Below are 20371 nucleotides of genomic sequence, written 5' to 3' on the forward strand. Positions count from 1 at the left end.
CATGCTGTTTGGCACAAATGAAAATCCTGTGGTGAACTCACAGCAGCACCTTCCCTGGCAGCTACTATTTGTGAAGATAATTCTTTTGAAACTCAGGAGTGAATCACTGGCTGTGCACTGGGAAGTGGGCGAGAAGAACATGCCCGTAGCATTCATGGAGAGAACCGTCCAGTTGCTTGGCGTTCCCCCACTCCTGTACTATGTGCTTTATTTCAGCAGCTTGTGTGTATCATGGAGAAATGGACCCATCAATTGCTGTGGGCGTTTATAGACCTCCTTCCGCTTCTGTAATATCCACTGTATTTCAGCCGTTTATGAACTGCACTAAAACCTGGTTTGTTCAGGAAATACTTTTGGTATATCCTTACAACGTAAATTGCAGCTGATATAGTTATAGAAGCACAACCTTCTCTGTAAACTTTCTCAGTCAGGAGTGAAAATATCTTTTCAGTTTAGCTCAGATTTTTTTATTATTTGAAAAGCATCTTAGGAGGGCTAAAATCAGCCAAACCTGTGGCTGTACCCAGTCCTGGCTGCTCACCTTGACTGTCACATGGCTGATAGCCACAGTCCTACACCCCTGGCTGTTTGCCTGGCAGGGTTGGGCTCTCTGGGCTGCTGGAGAGCAAATGCTGGGTGGTGGGGCTGCTGCTGCGCTCTGGGGCTGGCTGCCTCTCTGCTGTTGGAGTTTGGCATTTCAAAATGTTGCAGTACTGCCTTGAGATGACGTTGAGTCTTGTCTCACTCCTGAGATGGGAATGATTATGGAAAAGCTACCAGAAGTTGAGCAGAAGATGTCAATGTAGGGTCAAAGCGATTCCAGTGAAAAAGTAGGAGCTGAAAACATGTGGGTCTTGAAGTACTGCTGTGAGAGAGGAATGAACTGCCTAAGCTTTGTTGTCTGCCTGTGCTGTGCAGCCCTTAAGATGTTATCTTTTCAGCAGCTCTGAATTATGAATGGCCTTTGCTTTTTCTATCTTGCAACGCAACAAAAGAACTAGGAGAATAAAGGGTGAGAAATCCCAATGGAAAGGGATAGGACTGCAGTACTGCGGTTCTCAAGACAACACGGTAGGCACGTTTCTCTTGCGTTCATTAAGCTGTATTGCTGTCAGCTATCAGCATTGTCCATGGGCAGCAGGAGCAGTGCCCTGCCCTGACAATAGGGCTCCTTGGTGCCCCTCAGCACGCTGCACACCAGGTGCACACAGAACCCAACAGCTCTGCTGTGCTCTTTGGAGAGCTGTGCTGCAGAGGATTCACCGAGGGAAAGGCAATGTAAGCTGCTTACCCTTAAAAAAGGAATCCCTCATGATAGGAACGAAATCGGTGTTAGCCTTCTGTCTTTCCTTTAAGCTCCCTGCCTGCTGCTGAATGCTTCCAGGATAAAAGATGTGCTTAAGATGGAGCGGAGAGAAGCAGTACATAAATGCATTAAAACTCACCTTCACAAACCTCAGCAAGAGCCAAGGGATCTTTTATCCCATTCAAAGTGTTCCACTTAGTGAAAAAGTGACAAACTTATGGTTGAGTCCAGCACTGGCCCCAGTGAGGTTGCCAAAGGTTCTGGAGTGCTGGTGAGCTGTGCGTTGGGTCGCTTTGGGTTTGGCTGCTTCCTGAGACCCAACGACAACAAACTTGCTGCTGTGGACATTTGAAACAGTTCCCAGGGAAGCTCTTTAGAGGCTGTAGACTCAGTCTGAGTGCCTGTTGTAATGCTAAAGGCAGTCCTTTGGCTTCCATAGGGCCGCCTGTGCTGTGAATCTGCTGAGGCTGTGGGATTTTTCCTGGCTGTAGGATTGTTGCTTCTTCTCTTGTAGGCAGAAGCCCAGTTGCACAGCACATACAGGGTGCTCACTGGGGTCAGCAATATGTGTTGGAACTGTTTCCCCCATAAGCATGCTTGCTTGTCTTCCACCTTCTGTTTTTGAACCTGATGATTCCAGTTATCCCTATAATTTCCATGCAATTTTGTGGATGCTGAGAATTGCCTAGAAAGGCAATGTATGATAAAGTGTTCTTGATGAAAAATGTGGAGTGTAGTAGCAGCTTGTGTAAAATACAGAGGAGTGCTCAGGTAACCATTTTTCTTCTCTGAATATATAGAAACCTAAAGCCACTTGTGTCCTAGTGATTCTCTGGGAAGAGGAACAAACCAAGGACTGCCTGTCTTCTGTGCATTCCTGATCAGGCCTGCAAGAAGGCAGCTATAACTGATACAACACATAAAGGAGAAGGTGAGTTTTTTTGACAGTAAATATTCTTTACTCTTATTTTGCATATATCTAATTATGCTATTTTGGTGTGCAGTGAAGCTTAAAGTGTTTTCCGACTCTCTGGACTGGCGTTGTCGCATACTTCCTTCTAAGACAAAAAGAAATGTATATTTCTGAGGCTGCTTCAGCTTACTGCTTTCACATGAGCTGTTAACAGTAGGACTGGGGCTGGAAATGAAACACAGTGAGCTGGCCATAAGCCAGCAGCTGTATCCAAATGTAATGAGCATTAAAGCCCTGGGACTGCAGGAAACGGAGAAAGGTTTGAAATGGTCACCATAGTAATAGAATGTACTTAGGCTTTAATTGAAATAAAAGATGTATTAAACTAAGGGAGATTTATCAGTCTCTTATACTAATATTTAACTAGAGAAATGAATTTGTTCAGAAATGTGTGTAAATTCAGATCCCTCTGACAACCCTCTGCTTCTCTTTCAAAGCTGTTTCAAAGGCTTCAAAGACTGTGGTTAATATAATGTTTTTCCAGTAAATCTCACTCTGATTTTTGCTTTGAAATTAGAGAACATTCCCAAGATCATCCAATTTTGAGTAAAACAAATATTCGTTCCTGGCTTGTGAATATTTCACCTGGAAATGCATGGAGTCGTAGAATGGGTACTCATAGAATGGATAGCTTGGGAAGAATTTCCTTCCAGCTGACTGTTCTGAGGATGCTGACCCCTGTGCATAAGAGTAAATATGACTGGAAGTGGATATATATATATTTGTATGTGTGTGTGTATGTGGCCCTTCCTGGAATGTCAGTGTGTCGTCTTTAAGTTCCAACTTTTTGCTCTTTCACACGTTTCTTTTAAATCAAAGGGAATGATTGTGATTCTATACTCAGATTTTGTGCTAATATAGGACATACTGTGCTGTTACATTGCATCAACTTAGTTTTCCTGCTGCTATAATGTAGAGAGTCAGAATTGTGGAATGGTTTGTGTTGGAAGGAACCTTGAAGATCACCTGGTTGCCTTCCTCTGCCATGACTGGATCAGTCAGTGAGTCTCTCTCAGAGTCAGTGAGACTCTGGGGGCACTGCTCAGGTGCCTGTTTTGTCCCAGTGTTCTGATCTTCTGACCCATCGAGCATCAGCTCAGTTTCAGTTCCAAGAACAGCTCCACTGATGTCTTAGTGTGATTTTCAGCTTATGCTTAATTGTGTGGAGTCATACGTAAGCAATCCAGTAGGTCATAAATGGGGAATAATTACTAAGAAAGTAATCATGGCTCAGTAACAAAATCATGGTAAGAAAGATCTGCATATAACTGGCCATTTTAATCTTGGGCTGTACTACAAAGCAGTTGTTCTTCCTTGTTCTATGGTCCGTAAAACAAATGTCCATTCTGTTTTCCACTTTGTAGAAAAATAAGTGTAGCTCTCCACTGGCTTGACAAGAATGGAATTATAATTTTATTTCCTTAGACTTTCTATGTGCTATGCTATTGGTGTAAAACTAACAGCTATTTGGTTTACATTCACAACGTTCACAGTGCCTATTGACTTCTGGGATTGTTTTACTGGAGCACGTTATTATTTAGATCTGTTCCAATCTGTTTCTGATTCTACTGTCAGTCTTTGAATGGAGTATATTTGAACTAAAAAAGATAGAAGGAGGAAGAGGGGAGAAGGAAGAAAATAATTCCAGCAGAGGATATAATGCAGAACTCCAGCAAAACCCAAACTCCGCACGTTCCAGTATTTCCATTATCTCAGAAGATCACTCTCCAGTGGTAGCTGTCAGATTGTTAAGACTATAGTGATATTCTATATCTAATTTTGTCACCTCATCACAATTTGCTGCTTATTTCCTCAATATTTTACTTCTACTTGCAAGACATTGGAACAATTTTCTCTTAAATAATAGCTGAATTGTCTACGATGTGGTGCATGTCAAACGAAAGCTGTAGGAAAGGTTTTGATCTCAAGAGCTAGCTTCACTCACTAGGGGTGCCTCCTGGCATGTACTACTTGTACAGAGACAATTCCTAATATATCCCAAGAGCCTTTCAGGTAAGCAGTTTTCTGAAGATAAGAGGGATCGGAGGACATCTAGAAGAGATGCTTTGCTTTGAATACACAGTGCTCAGATTCAGTTTTATTAATTTATCGTGTTACTTATTAATGTGATCTTCCATTGGAGGGATGCTGATTTTTGTGGTGGAGGATCACAAATCTTCCTGCACAACTGGCCTTTTGAGTAACCTGTGGTTACTTTAAAGTCTTTAGAGTGAGTGGTTTGTCCTCTCTAGAGCCATCACTTGCCAAGGAGAATTGTTTCAAGAAGGAAGGCTGTAGTCTTCACCATTATTGCTGTCCTTGTTCTACTCTCTGAAGTCTTGCTAAGCCAAGTTTCTTTTAAAGGGTTAGAGGTGGGTGATCCCCAAACTCTGGGGAGCCTGAGGGGCTCTGGGAAATGTGACTGGACACAGGTGGGACCTCAGCTGGTGACCAGGGCCAGGAATGCCTCTTGTGGCAGACCTTGGCCTGAGTCTGCACGAAGACTGCCTTAGTGTGGCTCTATAGTTACAGCATTAGCATCTCCAAGACTGCCTAATGGCATTAGTAAACGCTCTTCAAAAAATAGAAGCTTTCCTCTGCTTTGAGGCTCCTTCTTTAATTTTCCCTCCATGCTTCGTCTTCTCAATCTACAGAAAAAAAACCAGCAAGTTGGATAAGTCTGCAGACTCACCGTGTTCCCTGCCTTGTTTGCGTTTGTTAAATGTTTTGTTTTTGTGAGAGATGAATAGGGATGAGCTGCGTAGCAGAGGAGAGAAGTCTGGCACAATTCATGTTGGTTTTGGTGATTTTGCTTTCCTGACTGTATGTGGACATCTGGTCAATCACTTAGCAGCTATCAGGCAAGTTACACCACATTCTCTACTCAGTCATTAGCAAACTTGTATCTCCCATTTGTGTGAGTAGGCAGTGAGACTCCTAAATAGGCCGCTTGCTGAACTTAGGTCTGAATATGACATACATCACTTTCTCCTCACCAAGTAAGGAAACAAAATACGGTTTGTCATGGTAGAATACCAGTGGGATGCCACACTTTCCAATATTAAGCTGTGATACACACTAATAAACCATACCATCTCTATATGTGCCTCTGTGAAGCATATCTTTCAGATCTGTTTGACAGTTTCTATTCCATTTTGAATACATCATGTCCAATGTGTTCTCATAATAACATTGCAAGGACAATTTTTTTCCTTTGCAGTACCTTGGTAATTGGTAAAGGCTGTGCTTGCAGAACACCAGGTGGGAAGGTTCTCTGACATTGCAGGTTTTGCTGTGACCAGGAGATGACTGCTGTGTGCTCAGGTACTGCTTTAATTCATGCTGTCTGAACCTGGAGTGATGCTACTGATTTAAGGGAGTTTCTGCAGGCCTTCACTTTCTTAACATAGAACTGCCATTGCTCTGAAGTTCTAACAATCATGAGAAGGCAGCCAAGTTCTTTGCCACAGAGGGAAATACAAAATATCAGCAGTACCATATAGGTTACAGCAATGAGTCACGGTAAACAGAAGATATTTTTACACCTCTCTATATCAATACCACTTTAAAACCAGCCAAAATTTAAACGATTTTCAGTCAAATATATCTCTGAGAAAGTAAATGTAATGTAATTATTGAACGTATTTGCTCTGTCTGCCTGCCTCCTTCCTGAGGCTTTAATTGGCATACTCAGCCTATGCACCCTGCTTGGTAGGGTGATGGAAACCTCTGCTGGTAAACCTGAGGAAACCTTTTTCTTTGACAGCGCTCAGAGATACATAAGCTATGCTTTTAGAAGAAATGTGAAAGGAATAATCAAGAATTCCCATCGCATCTAGAGGCCTGGAGGGAAACACTGACCACCAAAATGAAGACAGGGTACCTGTGGAGTAGAAACTGGAAGAGAGAACTTCTTTCTTAAGAAGGGAATCTTCTTTTCCAGTAGAAATTCTGGAATGAATTTGAACAGTAATATTTAAACCAGGATAACCTTAGTGGGGGAGAAACTTATTCTGGGTGGAGATCTAGATTGAACTAAAAGTTACTGAATTGGCCAACTTCTCACGTAGGCCTGATACATCGAAACTTCTATGTAAAGGTATGTTTGTTCTCAATGTAATTTGCAGAAGTATTTGCTGAAGTATATGAACAGGAGCAAAGTGCCTAGGCACTCACCCAAATACTACTGGGTGCTTTGTGGAACACCTACGTTGATTGGAGCACAGATAGCTGAGTTTTATGAACATTAATGTTGAATCTCAGTATTACAAGAGCAGCTGACAGTAACCACTTATGAGCACAGTCGTGTTCTTGGTACGCTCAAGTACTTATGATTCATGCCAGTGTCACTGTGGGCACTTCAGCTTTCAACCTGATTTCATATTCCCTTTATCCACTGCTGGTCAGTGAAAAGTAAATTGCTCATGTGAAATGATTTAGTCACTTAATCACCCTTGAACATTGGTCTCTCTAAAACGTTTGTTTTGTAATAAAGAATTAATATCATCTTTGCAGTTAGGAACAGACACCTGCATTTTGGCCTTGTTTTAGTGTAGCAGATCTGCTAACACATTCTGATCTTTGCTTAGTACCTTTTAAAGAAGGAAAGCCAGCAAAAAAATCTCTTATCATAGTTGTCCTAACAAGCACTTCACTCGCTGTTGAATATTTCAATAAAAAGAGCTTCTCGTACTGGAGTCAAAGGCTATTTTGAAGATATTGCTCTCATTTTAAGACATGAAATCTTGCTTTGCTACATTTTATGATCAAGCATGGAGGGAGTGGATTCTGATCCCTTCTGATGACTGAAAAGAGGAAAGCGCTTCATTCCACTTTCTGCAGATGCGCACTGGAACAGTGAGCTGCAGCACAACTGCAGAACTCTTCTGGGGGTCAGGATCCTGCCCAGCTCCAGAGTATGAAGGCAGTGTGCAAGGAAAGAGCTCACAGGTAATTGTTCAGATCTAGGGCACACTTCTTCATTGGTGCATAACCTGCGAGAATTGCCTTAATTCATCTCTGCCTCTCAATAGAGCATGAATGGAAGCATTGCTCTGCTAATCTGAAATAGAGTTAAATTGACAGCCAGAGAGCAGCATTGCTATTGGCTGAATATCATTAATTTTGATGTGACATATTTCTTAGTAATGGGAACATTTATATTATCTCTATTTTCAGAAAGCAGAAAGGGAAAAAATTCCACCACAACAGTATCAATATTTCAAGGGGAGGCAATGCAGTAGGGAACACTCTAGCTTCTGTAACATTGCTTTTATTGATTACTATAGGTCTAAAAAAAAACCATTTTCACCTTTCTTCTCTACTTCTTCTCCCTTCAGAGACTGCTGAAGTGTGTGAAGAGGAAAAAATAACACAATGAGGAAAAAGTACAAAAAAGCAACCAGTGCCATGAATAATCCTGAAATATGAATAGATATATGTATTTGGACAAGGTGGGTACTGCTCAGTATAAAATCCTCAACAGGAAAGCAGAGCTTAAAGAAGACCTAGGGGCAACGATAGCTGATGAGCAGCTTCCCACAGGAGTGATGTGATGGCTTGGATGATGTGGAGCAGAGCAAGCCAGGACAGCTCATGGGCTGTGGAAAACTGAACTGAGTGATGTGGAATGACACTGGATGGCGCTGGTAAGGATGAACACAATGGAATTTGGCCTTCCAGAATGGAACGCGTGGTTCAACCAAGGCCTTTCCTTGTGGTGCCCAGCAGCACGGTGTGGTGAGCTTCCCTCATGCACAGCCTGGTGACACTGAGTTACATGGTGGTTCTGTTAATGCTGGCAATAGATTTGCTTCATGCTCTTTTCTCTTGTAAGTGAGAGTAGGAGATGGCCCATGAAAACTCTGAAGATGCTTCTGAGTCACCACAAGGAAAATGAGGATCAGTGTTGGGCTGGAAGGGGAAGGGAGCAGCTGGGTGAGGAGTACATCATGCTCTCTGTTCTGTGAGACTGGCCTCCAGTGTAAGGGAAGGGAATAGAGAAAGAAAACAAATCTACTGGAAAAAGAGGGAAGAAAATAGCACTGGCTAAACTGACTACAAGCAGCTCAGCTGTGGTGCTCAGGGCAGCAGGCAGTGAGTTGTGGCTGCAGGCTGGAGAACGGCTTCTGTTGGAGTTGGTCATGTGCTGTTACACCTATTTAATTAAAGAGCTGATGCAACTGCCCCTGGGTAGCTTTGGGTTGGCTCTTTAAATAGAATATTAAACTTGAAGGAAGGAGAATAATGCGGTAACCAGCAGATAATGCGGTAGCCCAGCAGAGCAGGGCTGTAGGGGTATGGTAAGGTACAAGAGCTACCTTTCCTCTGCTTCCCTCAGAGAAAAGCTGTGCTTTACTGAAAGAAGGTTATGGACAAGAAGATAGGTTTAAAGCTACCTATAAATCCTGGAAGGCAAGGAGCTGAATTACTTTGTCTTGTTTTAAAATATAATTCCTGGTAATTGGTTTCTGGATTGAGAACAGGCAAATATTATACAATCAATCTCATATATGATACATTTTTCTGTTCTGACTTTGCAGAGCTGAGGAGGGAGATAATTCAGTCCTACAAGTGATGTTTCAGCATGTTATTGCCACCTCAGCTTTTGAGATTTGCAATTACTTTTTGCCAGTATGAGACATTTATTGCAAGTTAACATCCTCCTCCTCCCCCCCCCCCCCCCCCCCCCCCATATACCTTTTGCATCACCCAGTCAGTGAGAAATGCTAGACTTGAGTTTGCAGTCTCTCTGGAAGCTTTCCATGCAAGAGGAACAAGAAGGTCTTTCAGGGCTATGTGAAGCCAAAACACTTCACATCATTCTGGTTGAGAGGGATGCTGTCTTATGAAGGGAAAAACCTGGTTCCTTGTGCTCAGCTTTGTGCTCCCTCATCTCTTCCACTCTTGATGGATTGCATGCACCAAAGGACCGTTTGTGACACCACTCGAGGAACTTCTCCTGTCAGTGATAATTCTGTGTTGTGAAAGCCTTCTCAGGACCACTATGTGTGCTTTCTCTTTTTTTTTTTTCCCCACTCATAGCTTACCTAACATTGTTTTATTAAATAATGATTCTGAAATGTGCTTAAGAATGTAATTTTTAAGAGACAGTTATTTAATTATTGAAAATTTCAAAGAGGAGATATTAAACCAATTACTAACTTAAAGTTGATTATGAATCCCAGAGAGATAATTACTGAGGTCTGGGGCAATTTGTCTTCTCTTTGAAATAGATTTTCACTTGATTGTGTTGTATTTGTCACTTACATCTATGGTTGTTACTGCAAAGGACTGCATTATCCTGCAAAGTACAAAATGTTTCTCCAAAGTTGGCTGTAAATACACAGGCAACAGGTTAGCTGAACTCCTCATGATGGGAGAGTTCAGCTCCTCCTTTTGGGAGGAGTCCTTCCTTTCTCCCATCGCAGGCAAAATTCACTCCAGTAAGTAGTAGTTCTATCACAGCAACAAGAAGGAACATTTCGTATGTGGAGCAACCACACTAAAATGTAATTTTGCTTCTAGAAGACATAGGTTATATTGAACTTCATATGTACATAGACTAGTGTAATAAAACTCTTATAGTGATACTTAAAAGCTATAATGGCAAAAAGACAACATAAGTGATGTCGACTCTTAGACAGAATTAATATTCAGTCTGCAAGTGTGATATCTTTTCCAGCACATGCAGTGGTTGTAGACGTTTTAACCCTTAAAGATATAAATGGAATGTCTCAGTAATGGGTAAATTAAATGCACATTAATGCATTAATCTGGATTTTGTGTCTGTTCCACTGCAGAATGCTAAATACAAAGGATTGGTGAATGTTATGAATGCCTATGCTTAAGCACGGTTGCAAATCATCTGTGAAATAGCTTTTTTTTTTGGATATTTGAGTCATAAATTCCACTTTAATTACTCTGGAAGTGGAAGTAATAGTGATGCACTTCGTCGTTAAACAGCTTCAGGAGGGTTGGAGCCCGTGGGTACCCAGTGGTGTGCTGCACCACTGAGGATTTCCTTTCTGTCAGCTGCCTGCTTTTTGATGAAGATTGTTGAGGGTATCGAGGATCTTTCCACTTTAATATGTTTTGAGAGGGTGAAAATATACCCATGTTTTCCTTAAAGATGAGGTGCTCAGTGCATCCACTGCAAAGAGGACGAATACTCCCTGCTTCCCTTCCTACTCATGAAAAGATCAGCTTGACAGGAGAATGCTGCTACTTGCGTTCAGTCACTTTTCATCTTGGAATTCAAAGAGCATTATTTATAATCTCTTTTTTTGGAAATGCATAGTAATGCTTAATTTTCATTGCAGCTTAATTTTTTTTTTTCAGTGCACCTAGAAAAATGGTTAGGATTCCAATACTCCCCAACCCTGGAAAAAAAACCTGAGAATACAAACATTTCCTCCAGGAGCTGAAACAAATGCTATTCGTTCTCACTTACTGAGTGAATCCCCAGGAGGCTTCCCTTCGTTGATAGCCTGTATGAGAAAATGCACTCTGTGTTTGGGTAGGAGGGATACGGGATAGCAAGACAGCATAGATAGATTGCATGAAAAATGGAAAAGGAGAACTCAGAGCAAAGGTAAAATGCTGTAATTTTGATCTAGTTGTATCTACAAAGACTGTCATAGATCCTTGGCTCCAGTCTCTTCATTATTGTCGTTTGCATAAGACACAAACCTCAATACCTTGAGATTAAATAAGCTCTATTATCAATTGATCTTCTCTATAAAGATGAAACAATTATTAATAAGCCTCATCTCCTTTAGCAGGATGCCTAAAGGATGTTGTGGAAGTCAGGCTGGGACTGCGAATCTGCTGGCCTTTTTCCACTGGACACAACAGTAGCCAAGGTTTAAATCAACATCCCTGAATGATCTCTCCCGCCATTAGAAAGCTTTTTGCTGAGCTCAACTCTCAGCTATGAAGGGGTGGCAGGAGGGAATCCAGAAGGGCTGCACATCCCAGGAGTCCAGGCTTCACTCCAGTTGGGTGGAAGAGCCCCGTGCCCCAGGACTGCACTGGCAGTGAGGAGCATTAAACTTCTGCCTAGAGGGTGAGAGGCCATTGGTGGTGGGGCTGGAAGTGTGCCCAAAGCAGTGCAGTGGGCTGCAGAGGAGCATGTAGGCTTTAATTTCTTTAGGTATTTCTGAACTGAACAGAAACATCATAAAAATGGGGCTTACCTTACATCCAAGGACATGCAATGTATATTTGAGTTTATGTGCCTTTCTGAGTGTATATGTTCTGGTAATCTCATTTTTGTCTTCTTCAGATGCTAGACCCCTTGGCATGACACACAGCCATGGCCTCAGCCCTTACCCAAGGTCACAAGGTGGGCCGGTTCCCTATGGTGGGCTCTGCACTCACAGCTCTGCAGCCCAGTGTACCAACAGCGCTCAGCTCCCATGGCGGTGAGAGGCGTTAGCTAATTAAACCTTCCCTCATCTGTGGGAGAGAGGTAAATATTTATTGTCTCATTTCAGAGTTGAAGCAACATGAGATAAGGCAGCACAATGACAAACGATGAACAAGGGCTGCTGCGATGCCCAGCCAGGAGCGAGGCCAACACAGGGACTGGCACGGCTCCCACACAGGCTGAACTGTGCAGGGTTGGGTCTCTGCACAGGGCTCATTCACCTAATTAGATGCTGTGTGATGTTCTAAATCACTTTTGCAAGCCTCACAGAAGAGATTTGTATAACAAAGTACCTGTTTTGTAAATGGCAGGTTTTGGAAACATAGGTGTTTTTTAGTTTGCTACTACACCTGTCTGCTTTAGAAAGAAATCTAACTCTTCGGTCTTCACTGGATACATGTACACAAGGCACACTTTGAAGCAATCCTTGCAGGAACCATTCTGATCTGCCGTAAGAACGGTGCAGTTCTAGGTGCAGCAGGAGGCAGTGCTTTATACACACACCATGCTCTCTGGGGAGGGCTATGAGATTGCTTTGAGGGAGCCCCCAGCTTGCAGGCTTCTTCCATCTGAAAGAGCAATTGTATTATCATTAATACCATCCCACCCTCCCCTCCCCTGCAAATCTGGGCTGAAATAAGGCTGGAATTTCATTCATCAGTGCTTACTGCTCAAAACAGCACTGCTTTCTCATGGTGTCCCCACAGACACATTCTGCTTTCCTGGGGATAGAATATCGAGCAGAAATCTCATCCAATCTTTATTAAGACCGAAGTATGGGAATGGGTTTGTGCTTTGGCTGCTTTCGCACTACCAGCTTATGAAAAATAACAAAGCGAGCAGCCAACTTGAGGAAACAAATAGGATATTATATAGTTTATTCATATGTGCTGCCTTCCATCCCATTTGTCACCATTTCATCCCACCTGCTGCTGTAAAAGATTCTGTGGCTGAGAGATGCCTGCGAGGCATTGTTGGCACTCTCACGCTACAAGTGAATATCAATATCTGCTTTGAATAGCCTAAATGTATTTTAAACAAGGCATTTCCAAATTATTGCTGTATGACTGTGTGTGGGCTCTGCAGAACACCAATTAAAAGTCTGTCGGCATTTCAACATGATCCATTGCAAAAATTTATTCCAAGAAGAAATTTGGCATGCAGTGACCAAGACTGGGAATGCTTTTCCCCCTCTCTCTCCTTTCCTTTCTCTTTCTTTTTAGTCCCAGAAGATGATATTTATTGCTCTAACAGCTAAGTAATTTAGTTAAAGAATTGCTCTATGTGAGAGGACAGAGTAAGGCAAAGGAATGGGTGTTTCAGAGCTGTACAACAGCCCTTCGGTAAGTGTTTGGCACAGCCCAATGAAATGGCATGCAGAGGAGGCTTTTGAGTATATACAGATTCTTAATGAGGTCGACAGACGTTGTCTGGAGGAACAGAAATATCTGCAGTAATAAAACAGAGCACCAGTAGTTCATCCCAAGGTTCTCAGACCTCTGTGCTTTCCATGGGGTAGGCTGGGAGGGAAGACACAACTGGGTGGAACGCAGTTTGTGTTTGGATGGTCAGGCCAGCAATGTGTGGTGCTGACCCAACACAGCCCCTTTGTGTTGTGCTTCCCCCGTGGTATTGATGGCAGTGTTTTCATCTGAGGTCTGCACTGTTTACCTTGAGATCTACTGTAGGATGAAAATTGTTGTGCAAAAATGTATGCATAATTTAGCATAGGAGAACTCTCTAAAGTCACCGAGAGTTCAGTGCTCTTCAGTGCAGTGGTAGCTGTGAATATGATGTATTTCTGGGAGTCTGAGAAGTACTGAGATCTGTGCATGCAGAAGGACCCTTCTCCAGGCTGCTGGGTCACTCCAGAGGTGTTAGGGGCTGTGGCTAAGCTGAGAGGAGCTCATTTAACAGAATGAATTTAACTTCTGCTTAGGAAAAGCAAAAGGGAAGCACCAGAGAAGAAGGGAAGAAGCACCACCTCTCATGGAGGAAGGCTGGTGGTTTTCTACTCGTGTCTTTGTTTTTGTGTTTCTACTTTTTTTTTTTTTCCTTTCTGTTTTCATTTTCTTTTTCAGAGAAAACCACAATGGAGAAGTGAGCAAAGGGTGCTGTGTTCCTCTAAAAGCAGCCAAGGGCCCTCTCGGATGGTTTCAGGCTTTGAAGGTACAGACTGAGCAAAGAGCTGAAGAGAAGATTTTGTTCTTATTTTACGTTAAGAACTTCTGCTTAAGTGTGCCCATCAGTGCTCTCCTGAAGCTGCCAGACTTCAGAGCAAATCACGGAACATCCTGAGTTGGAAGGGACCCACAAGGAGCACTGAGTCCAGCTCCTGCTGCAGCCCTTTTTGAACGATTAAAGGAACCCTTATTTGGCCCCCATACCCATTCATTACCCTTTTCATTCTTTCTAACCCCGAGCACCTCAAGATACAAAGACTTTGCTGCCTTCAGATCTGTGCTTTCCCAGCTTCCCCAGTCAGCTTAGCAAACTGGTTAGCACAAGATGTTACTCCTGGATTTGTCCATGTTTTCCTCACTGCTGATTGCCTAGCAAAGCAGCCACCAGCACCAAGAGGGGCCGGCAATACACTGTGCTGGGGTTGCTGACATGGGAGGCTGAGTGCAGCAGGGCTATCCTGGGCTGCTGCACGTCAGCCAGGGGAGAAGGATTCTGAGAGATTGTCTCTGAAATTTTCCTCGTGGTGCACTGACTAAGAGGAGGAGTGTTGGCCTGCAGCAAGGTACAGCAGCAATGGAAGGCTGCCAGAGTCAAATAGAGGGAGTGCAGATGCAACTGGAGCTTGTAAAGTGGCAAATTGTAACGGCCTACAATACATCTATACTGTTTTATCTGCGCTGGTATGGCTGTGCTGCTAAGGTTGTTACACATCTCAGAATCAGTTTTTGTTCTGAAAGCTGTGAAGTCTCTGATTAAAAGTGAATTAATATTGAGTGTGGCTGAATACTGACATTTGTGCTTTTAGAGGTGGTACATCTTTGAGAACACTGTTATAAAAGATAAAGCAGTTTGTGTTAAGTGAGGAACTAATGTTAAAAAACACAATTCCCCTTCCTTCACACACCAAATTCTTGTTTTGTTTGCTAGCAATCATATCCATTGTAGTTCTTAAATGCCCCAATCAGTGGAGGAGTGGAGTTCCTGATGACTGGTTAGGCACTTCTCTCATGATAGTTGGCATTCATTATCAAAATGATAATGGCTGTGGAGGACTGTCATGTTTGGGTTTCTCTTTAACACATCCGAAATGCCTTCTGTGTACAAAGAGCCTTTACATGTGTGCTTCTTTGGAGACCTGAGATATGCAAAGGATGTAGTAGCAGTTTGTTCCAGGTCATTTGGATTTCTGCTTTCTGTGACTTATGTTTGTTGACTTCAAATGCCTGCCCCACAGAAAAGCTGCATCATAAAGCTGTTGAAGTCAGGCAGCTCCTTCTTTTACCCGACCCTCCAATCACATGGAGGAATGCAGAGTGCTGCAAAAGCAAGATGCTGAAAATGAATTGCTCTGTGCTCACTGGTGTGCCCAAGGACAGTGCAGATGTGGTTGCCAGTGCCCAAGTGCTTATTGTTCTGGATGTTCATTAGTATGGTCTCAAATTGGCTTTGAAATGTTGTAAAATAATTCCTTTGTGTTCTTATCATAGAATCACAAAATGGCCTGGGTTGAAAAGAATCACAATGACCATCTAATTTCAACCCCCCTGCTATGTGCAGGGTCGCCAGCCACCAGACCAGGCTGCCCAGAGCCACATCCAGACTGGATGTTCTTCTTTCTGATGTTTCTCTTGTTGTGTCTTATCAAGTGCAGGTAATGGATCAAAGCTCTGCTGGCTGCAGTGTCTGAAGATCCCATTTAACCTTTACACTCTTGAAGCCATTTCATAGAGATTAAAAATGCACCGGAATAAAAGGGAGCTCTTCATCTCCTGGCCATTTTTCTCACATTTGCCATGCCATAAACTGGCATCGTGCCCTATGAATATCGCCCGCCTGGGGACCATTGGCACCATACATTTCTGGGAGGACAAAGGTGGGTGTCTCATGTGAATGGGAGCAGGTGGCGTGGGGTACAGCATGCAGCTGAGCTGCTCCAGGGATTTTGTCAGGGACACAGTGCTTCCTGCAGCACACGTCTCTGCATTTCCACTGCTGCAAGGTTGAAGTTCCTCCTAGCTTGCCTTTGAGTCATCTCTGTGTGGGGAAAATAAAAAGCAGTAGGTGGTCACGGAGGAAATAGAGATTTTAGAGGAGAAACAATATAGGTTTTAGTGCTATTCACACTTATTACTTATACAATTTAAATATCAGATTGAATAAATGGGAATTGTTGCAGAAGGTATTTCTCTCATTTAGGGTAAGGATTATGTAAGCTTTCTCCCTTTAGGAATGCGGTAAACATCCAGATAAATGTATTATACTTAATGGTTTGGAAAGTATTGCATACATCCAAGAGGGCAGAGGAAAAAGAAAACACAGACAAAGGCAACAAAGCGTTCTGTTATATAAATGTTTGTGCGGAGTATCTAAATGGTGTCATTTCGAGACCTCCAGGTAGAAAAAACATTTATTATCCAGTGTCAGCTCTTGCCTCTGACCTTGGCAGTGTTACAACGTCCCACATTTCCCATGGTTTACAACCTTCACTAAAAAAAATCAGTCTTCATGTTTGCTTTGCTTTCCTTCCCTTTGAAATGTATGTATTTGTTTATTTATTTATCTCAGCTCACTGAAGGGAAGTCGTTGTTTCTTACTGCGTTCATTCAGGACAACATTAAATGCACAGAGGGTGTCATTAGAAGAAATGGAACGGAAGAGCAAATGGGCTTCAGCCTGCTCTCACTGTGAGGGCAATAGGGAAGCAGTGTCTCCCGTTGTGCCTTTGTGTCTCAGCTATACACAAACCTGGAGGCAGAAGGGCTGAACTGTGTCCTTGTGCCTTGGAAGGCCCGGATGAAGGGAGGATGTGGCAGAAAGATGGACTGTAGGCTCTCATAGATCTCATTTCTGTCTCTTGGAGGAGGCAGCTATTAGACTCCCACTGCAAAAGTGTTGCCACCATCACTCCTTTTGACAGCCCTGGGGGTGGTGGGGAGGTCCTGACAGCTGGCTTTGGCCTGGCTGGGTCCTCTGAAGGGTGGGCAGCCCACGTACCAATGGGAAAAGCATGGCAAGGTTGTGTAGGTTCAAATGTGAGACACCACTGGAAAGGATGGCACCTATGTGATTTTGAAAAGAGAAATCTAAGTGTGGAAAGGAAGATTTAAACAGTTTCTGGTTTTTATGTACAGTCTTTATGTTAGGAATGTTTCACTTAGAATTCAAAAGGCAAACCCCACTTTTCTAGTGGTGTAGCATTGCGAGCACAGCTGTAAATTCAGTTTGACCCGGAGTGTAAGTTTCAAAACTGTTGGACCTCTCTGTTTAAAATATGCTGACTGATTTTCACAGATCACTGGGAAGCTCTGCTCTGATGCTGTGTCAAAACATATTTTAGATGAACAAATCAAAAAATCCTCAGCAGGGCACTGCATGAAAAAGTAATTTGAAAGGCAAAGGCCTGATAGTGTGATGCTCCATAATCCTATCCCAGAGCATTTCTCTGAGTAAATACTCCTGTCAAAGGCACGTCGCTGTTCTGGTTTATAACGCTTTATAATTACAAAAATGTAATCAATAAAATATATTAAGTGGTCGCTGAGTAGAGAGAACGATTAAGGCACAAGATGCTTAATTCACAGATACATTTAGAGCAATTTCCAGAGTGAAGAGGAGTAACGTTTTCATGAAGTTGAATTCTAATCTGTTACTCACGAATAACTTTCCTATTTTACTTGCTGACTTCCAGTCAGTCACTTGGGAATTTCCATGTGATGGCAAAGAGGCTCTGTGATATATCTATATATCTGCTGTATTTATATGTAGATTCATAATGTCAGTGCATTGCTGTCCCTTTGCCCCACACAGCAGTATGGGGACGGACTGCACACAGACATATGTATGCTGAGCAGCATAGAGTATTCTACAGAATATTAAGTTCAGCTGATGACTTTTCCCTATTCAAGCATGAAAAAGGAGCACGGTTTGTTGTCTTCCTTCAGGTTTGTGATTTGCATGCTCCACAATTGTGAGTATTAGCTCTTGTATAACACAGGAGTATTTATTTCTGAGCAAGCAGCGTGTGTGTTCTAGGGAAGTCGTTATATTTAGAAGGTCTCATTATTCCTGACAATGATATCACAATTAGTAACCGTTCACAGAAATTGCATATTATTTCTGTAATATGGTCTTTCTGCATTGGCAGAAATACATTTTGGGAAAAGCTTTTCATTACTGACATGTAGTTATACAGTGCTGCTGAGTAAAATTTGCTCAGGGTGGAAAATCAGGGACTTGTTAGCTGGTAACAGGTTGTCAACCCATATCTCTGACAGACATAGCATGCTATTTGCCCTTCAATGCATGCAGAAGGACTCAAATTAGAGGAGGGTGGACGTGGCTGCAGAGGCGGCTGCTCCTCCAGTGGAGGCTGTTCTGCTCCTTCAGGTCAGTGCCAGCTGCAAGGCAAGGGAAGCGGCTCCAGGAGCAGGCCTGGATCTCGGCATGTCTGGAGAACACCTCAGCTCCTCTGTAGTGCATGCCTTTATGAGCCTACTTTCTCACACCTCACCCGTTCATACAGTGCTGTGGGTGCATGCTGGGTGTTCTAAACCATTCTGAGTGTCTGACAGTGTTCTTCATTCAGAAGATGAATTTCCAGCAGTGCTGCCCTTCACCAATGCTCTGATATCTGAATGTGAAGGGGCTTTATTTCGCTAGGCCAACATTCAGATACTGTGCTTTTCATTGGTACGATTGCTTCCCTGGGAGCTGTACTGCTTTGTTCATCCCAAGGCCCAGCCCAGAGCCATTGCCTTTCTCCCTGGGTGTTGCTGCTGCTGCTAATTGCTTCTTCTGACATCCCTGCAGTGCCACGAGGAGTCTGGAGAAATGAACTCAGCAAGGGAAGATGTTTGTAAGGCTGCGTGGTGTTTCCATGTTTATTTAACTTCTGCAGAACATGCAATCAATCTGCCACTCCTCACTGTTGGGAAGAAGCCCCGTGCCTGTGTGATGCAGAAGTGTGAGCCTCGCTGCTGCTCCGTGAGTTACACGTGTTGAAGTAGTGCTGTGGCTCCTTCAAGTGATGGACTGCTCCCACGGACAACAGATCTGAGGCTGTTATGTGGCCAAACAAAACCAAAAAGTCTACTCCACAAGTTAGGAACATTGGTTCAGTTTTTTCTGCACAGCTCCCGTAGGGGCTGTCCCTGCTGTTTGTGGAGGAGATTCAAAGCTATGGCTTGGGGGTACCCCTCTTACCCAAACCAAACAAGCCCACAAATCCAGGCCAAATAAACCCCATTTCCGCACAGTGGAATCTCTGTCAGCCTTCTGATTTAAGGTTACGATAGTTTGTGGTCAGGATCAATTAGCTAAGTCATTTCCCATGGAAACAAATCCCAGTTCCCATTTTCTGAATTCTCTCCCCAGGCAATAGTCCCACGTTAATTTTGAGGGCTGACGTGCAGAGGAACGTGCTGCTGTGACCACGTGGTCTGCTCCATCTGAAGATATGATGAATACTCTTAAAGCCTGAGCATTTTAGGTGATGTTTCCCATGTTACCGTTGATGTTAATGCCGTACTTATGCTAAAAGTAACATTTTATTAAGCTACAAGTGTTTAATGGATTTTACCTAAGCTTTTAAACTTTAATTAAATTTATTATTTGAACTTGGCTACATAGATAAGCTTTTCATGGTGCACTAATTGTGTAACGCTTTTTCAGTGTCTAAAAACCTCATTTCCACCCTCTTAAAAATCCTATCAAAAATACTTCTATTTTCTCCCAGTCCTTAAACAAAACCATATGTACCAGACAATTTTTCTCGCTGCTCTGATTAGTCCTCTGGTAAAGTAAAGGTTAGATGTTGTTTCTTCAGCCTTCTATCTTTTGAGTTGCCTGGTAGGAGAATGCAAATGTGGAGTACATAAAAAAATCTTTCATCTTAATTCAACCTAATGTTTTCATGACAGTGTAGTTATTAGCTGCCTGGTTTTTATTGCCTTCTGTAATAAGCAACCTCAACCAACACATCTGGGGGTGTATAATAGCAGCAGAAATGCCTTCAGTGCCCATCTCCTGGGTGTGTTCCCAGACCCAGGTGAGATGCTTTCTTTGTGTTGATGGAGAGATTTAAAGGACAATAAAAGGGAATATTGACAAAAGCATTCTTGATATTTAAAAAATGGGATAAGACTCTTCTGGATACAAAGGGCTTTCCAAATCTATCGCAAATGAGAACAGAAGAGATGGCTGCATATCTGTTCAGTAAAGGGACATCGACCTTCACTTCACATCTCCTGCCTGGTGGAAAGCTGCCTTAGATCCCACATGCACCCCATCACCAACAGGCACTGCATGTATTTGCTGCTTAGGTCTGTAGTCATTGAATGTGAACAATCACATCTCCATCAAATGTGAGCTGGAAAATAAATGGACAGTTTAATGGAATGTTACTACAGGCTATTTCCTACTTTGAAAGCAACCTTGTCCTGATGCTGTTTTCTCATTGAAGCCTGAGCTTGTCTTCAGC

At 42.9% G+C, this 20371-nt stretch overlaps 1 long non-coding RNA gene across 1 annotated transcript in view; it reads left to right on the plus strand.

Moving 5' to 3' along the window:
- LOC101750987 overlaps positions 1-20371 on the plus strand; it is a 71824-nt gene that overhangs the window by 28536 nt on the left and 22917 nt on the right. The window contains exons 4-11 of the long non-coding RNA XR_001468613.4: positions 2107-2237; positions 5500-7229; positions 7619-7927; positions 11060-11346; positions 11566-11751; positions 13791-15766; positions 18703-18876; positions 19267-19381. This is a non-coding gene — a long non-coding RNA (uncharacterized LOC101750987). The remainder of the gene's footprint in view (positions 1-2106; positions 2238-5499; positions 7230-7618; positions 7928-11059; positions 11347-11565; positions 11752-13790; positions 15767-18702; positions 18877-19266; positions 19382-20371) is intronic.

This window comes from Gallus gallus, chromosome 12, assembly GCF_016699485.2.
Source record: "Gallus gallus isolate bGalGal1 chromosome 12, bGalGal1.mat.broiler.GRCg7b, whole genome shotgun sequence".
Taxonomy (NCBI): domain Eukaryota; kingdom Metazoa; phylum Chordata; class Aves; order Galliformes; family Phasianidae; genus Gallus; species Gallus gallus.